Source organism: Tuber melanosporum (assembly GCF_000151645.1).
Source record: "Tuber melanosporum whole genome shotgun sequence assembly, scaffold_1, strain Mel28".
Taxonomy (NCBI): domain Eukaryota; kingdom Fungi; phylum Ascomycota; class Pezizomycetes; order Pezizales; family Tuberaceae; genus Tuber; species Tuber melanosporum.
This window is the reverse complement of record NW_003298755.1, coordinates 1,531,273-1,536,067: the sequence shown is the minus strand read 5'-3', so window position 1 is coordinate 1,536,067 and position 4,795 is coordinate 1,531,273.

Genomic DNA, 4,795 nt, shown 5'->3' with positions numbered 1-4,795 from the left:
AACATGGTGAACCGCTAGCAGACTCACATACCAAGAGGTAGGCTGTGCACTAAATATCTGGATCTTTTACTCAGTAATGTAGCAAAAAAGTATTTGAGAACCTTGTAGGCAATAGGTCTGACTGTTGCTCCTTCTGTACTTGTTCCTGCTGCTGTTGCTACCGCAAATGATTGTTAGTTCCCTAAAGCTGTCTGCAGCAGATTAGTATCATTTATTATATTACAGATCATATAGACCTTGCTGGACAGTATGCTGTCTGCCTGTGATTAGACATATCATCCAAGGTCAGCCAGAATGCTCCGCTCCTATCCAGGCTGGACAAGGTTCAGTGGCAAACCCATAGAGCGCTCTCCTGACCAGAGCTGACAGAACCCACTGTATCTTGCTTGCTCTCTTAAATACAAAAGATAGTAACCGACGAGAATCGGTTTCCACATCTCATTGGTACCATGCAGTACATGACAATTTTGCTCCTCGATGATCTAGATGTGCCACTAATGATATTTGAGATTATTTCCATCTTGTCGAAGCACCACATACACATCTGGTCAGGCTTGTATCTACCTACAGAATCGATGAACTTGTGGTTCTAATGCCATTGTGTCACTGATGATGAACTTGGAACACCTCCCCCTTATGATCAGCTATATGGGCCACGAAGTAACCGGAAAGAGGAGGAGTAGGCAGGAGAGAAGGAGGAGGAAGATGAGGAGGAAGATGAGGAAGGGTAGGAGGAGAAGGGTGTTGAGGATAAAGAGGACAATGACAATGAGCTCTGCTGGCCCAGGAATTTGTGCCAGCCACGCAAAAGATATTGAGATCAGAAACTAAGAATATGTGTACTACCCACCCACTATGCTAAGGGGAACAAGCTTCAATCTATCTAGTGGACAAAAACACACTTGTATTGAGGTCTGGTAGGTGAATATTAGTAGCTGCTATTGGAAACGGTGAGCAAAAGAAAATAGCAGAACCATCAAGCAGGGTGGCTATTAACACTTGCAAGAAGCACGATCTGACCACGATGATAGCTTAAAATAACTCAAAGCACCCCGCTGACATCAAAGAACCTTCAATGAAGGTGACTTAGACGTCTAACATACCCAGTCCACTGAAAAGCCCTTCCCTGTCTCCCAATAATCCGGATTTGAATTCTGCCTCTGAGACAGTCTGGTGGTTAGATTTGCTCCTCCAATTGGTATTGCAATCTCTGGTTTGTAACACTCTCCTTTTTGTGCTGATTTTTGCTTTAAATTAGCCTGCTCTAACTAAGGTTATCTACTTTGATATATTAAGGCTGACGTGAAGTCTTGCAGAAGATGTACTAGTCTCACTAGTACCATACTAGGCCAGTCACACTCTGGAGCTTTTCTTTCTTAAATATAGATTGCAGTGTTGCTTTTGTGAGTTTTACTTTTCTGGGTTTTGCTGTCTTGAGTTTTGCTTCATTGTTCTGATTCTTTTAGAGCTGTTCTTTGTTTGGTAGAGATTGCTATCCCAGGTTCTGCAGACTCAGATTGTTTCTGTTCTTTCTTGACCATTTTTCATCTGCTAGATTTGGATTGGAGTTTCATTTTTCCAAGTTTTTACAGATTGTTTTTGTTCTTTCCTGGCTATTTTTTGTTTGGTGGATTCAGATTAGAGTTTTGTTTTCCCAATTTTTGCAGACTCAGATTGTTTTTGCTATTTTCATGCTGGTTTTCATTCGTCAGATTTGGATTGGAGTTTTGTTCTTTTAAATGTTACGGATTGTTCCAGTACTGTCCTTGCTCATTTTATATTAGAATTATTTCTTTTGTCCTGGCTCCATGTACTACTTCCATTTTGCCCAATGTTTACGAGCATTACCTGTATCATATACCACTTACAATTACCATATCATGATCTTTCCACTTTCGCTAACTACATATATTACTGTTAACTTAGTATCCTTACTCAAACTAGATTAATCTGTTCATTTTAATAAACCTTGTGGTCTACTCAAAGAGGTTTGCTGGATAGCTGGTCCTCTATTCTTGTATTCCATAGAGACAGACAATACGAGTGACTGTCCGTAAATGTGACAGCTCTATAAAGAACACATTCTGACCATTTCAGTCTTTTAAGTACAAACCCCATAGCCCTCCTTAAATTTCTAAAATTCTACATTCCCTGAAGCTGACTACCTTTCCAGATACTATTCTGCATTTCTAGACAATATTTAATCAATTCTGTGAATTCACTAGCTTAGTATGCTACAATAGCAGCTACAACCTACCATTGGCAAGGAAAGAACATATAAGCCCCAGCAGCATTGACGAATAGCAAATGAGATCCAAAGTGGACTTATCTGGATATTCCAAACTAAGAAGGTATTGGCTGTACTGCCAGCGTCTTTCTCTTCAAACACCTTCAGTTGGTCTGCAGGTCGGGGGACTCCTACAACTACACCAGTCCTATTATAACTTACAGTACTATGGCGTAAAATTCAGCATGACAGTGAGTAGGGTCTAGGAGAAGTGGATGATAGCATAGACTCACATGACAAGGAATATGAGAAGAGTAAGGTGGAGGATTTGTTAGAGCCAGATGAGAATGGTAAAGATCTAATAGCTGGTCTCAGAGCACAGAGACAAATTGCGATTAGGCATGAATCATAGCAGTAAATACTGACTGTGATCGTCCACCTGATATAAAGCTCTGAAAGAAGGATTGGTTATCCCAGACGGAAAACACCAGGGCCAATACGAGATAGCAAAAACTGATTCATATTGGAGGTACCTACCACTACTCCAGCACAGCTGAGTGTGTTAGCCTTTCTTCCAACTCAGCCAATACCAGGATCTGATAGACGAGGCCCATATGTGACTAGCAGTCGACAAAATACAGCAGTCTAGATAGAGCTTACTATTCAGATCAAAGCACCTGAGATAATATAGGACTGAAAATTGTTTGCAGATCTATTCCCTGACCCAATTACCCTAACAGCAAGAGTAGGCAATTGTTAGAATGATGCCAGACGTGAATTGGAGTTCCACAACTTTGGTGATGCTATCCTGGCCTCTAATGATCAAGTATGTTAGCATCGATCGATAACATATATCCTGTCCACAAGACTAAGTAATCTGGCCACCAGCAACTCTTGAAACAGATTCGGGCAAAGCGCAATGTATGCAGATCTCTGTATTTGCTTATTTTGAAAAAGGTTGTACCTGATCTCTATAGGCTTAATACTGTAGATCCTGTCACCTGTAAGCAAAAGGTAAACTACCTACTTCAAGAGGATCTGTTCAACTGCTCGCCATATGGATATGAGGTACTATTTGATATTTCCGGCGATTATTTTAGTCCGTAATAAGACTGAATTAATCTAATAATTTGGGCAGAACCTTTCTCTTAAACTCCTAGCCCTACAGATTCTGGGCGTAATATATAAACAGTTATAGTCAGGCCAGAAAAGAAGAGGCACAATGGATAATGGGTTTCTGGAAAAGATTAATTGCCAGTTTCTATGTCTGAGTACTACCATATTATGTCATGCTCTGTGGTACTGGCAGACAGGAATCTTTATTAACAATGAAAATTTCATACAGTCAAGTTCATGAGATAAAGGTTAAAAATATTTACTTGAGACAAGTAATAATCTAGCTAACGTGAAAACAGGTCTGCTAGAGTGCCAATTACAAATGTGGGCTAATATGCCAGTAGACTTCCAAACTAGAATCATCAGGCAGATTGTGAGTGAATTGGAGGAAAGAATTGAGAGAGATTGACGAACACGTATGGAGAGCCCTGTTGGATATACAGACAATCTCATTAGTTTAAGGTTGGAGTTTGCAGTTAATTCAGAGCAGGCTGGAACAATACCGACTGGTCCTGGAAGTGCAGGTACACAGAGAAAATATGGTTAGTAAGAGTTACAATGAGTAGAGGTACAAGATTGACTGGTATGTATATGTGGCCTAAGTCTGTACACACTTTGGTGAATCCCCCTCTACAGCTAGATGAAAGTGACATCGAGGATCAGGGCAAAGTTAAATTCCTTTGTACTAGTATATGATCACATATCTATAGCATATAATATAATGTACTAGTATTATGCTGGTCAAAATAGCCTAGTACAAGGCAAAATAAATCTAGATTAGAGCTGGCAGGTGAAATTCAGTACGAGTTGAGAGCTGTGGTAGTCCCGACTCTAACTGAAGCCAGAAACTAACATGATTGTGGAGTGGGGACTTGAGTAATTCGGCAGATGATGGTAAGCTGCTAAGGAAGTTGTGAGTTTTCCAGCAACAAACAATATCTAGAAATTGCAAGTAGGTGATACGAAGAATCCTGGAAGACTATGTAAAGACCTCAGGTGGAAGCAACAAAATCTGAAGCAGTATCAGAAAACAGTAGACATCTGGCACCGGTTACTACGATGTCAGGAGTATATGGAAGGCATCAAGACAAAAAGGGAAGATGCTAGTAAATTGCTGATAATACCAGACAGCCTTCTATATACCCCCAACATCATTGAAACAGATGCATGACATCTCCTGTCTTCTGATTCTGCTTTGGCTTTTCTTGTATCTGCCAGATGTCATTGAAGTATTGCATAAATGAAACTGCCAGTCGTGAGGTAGGAATAGCCATAGTGAGAAACCGCAAGATGTTGTCTTAGGAAAGTATTAACAATCTAAATGTGTTAGTAAGTAGCACCACAGGTCCCACCACATCCACAGTGGTACAGTGCAAGTACCTTATACTTGAGAAAGAGGTGGTTAATAGGATATGTTGGGATATGTTCTATGCATCCAGAATTATGGGCCGT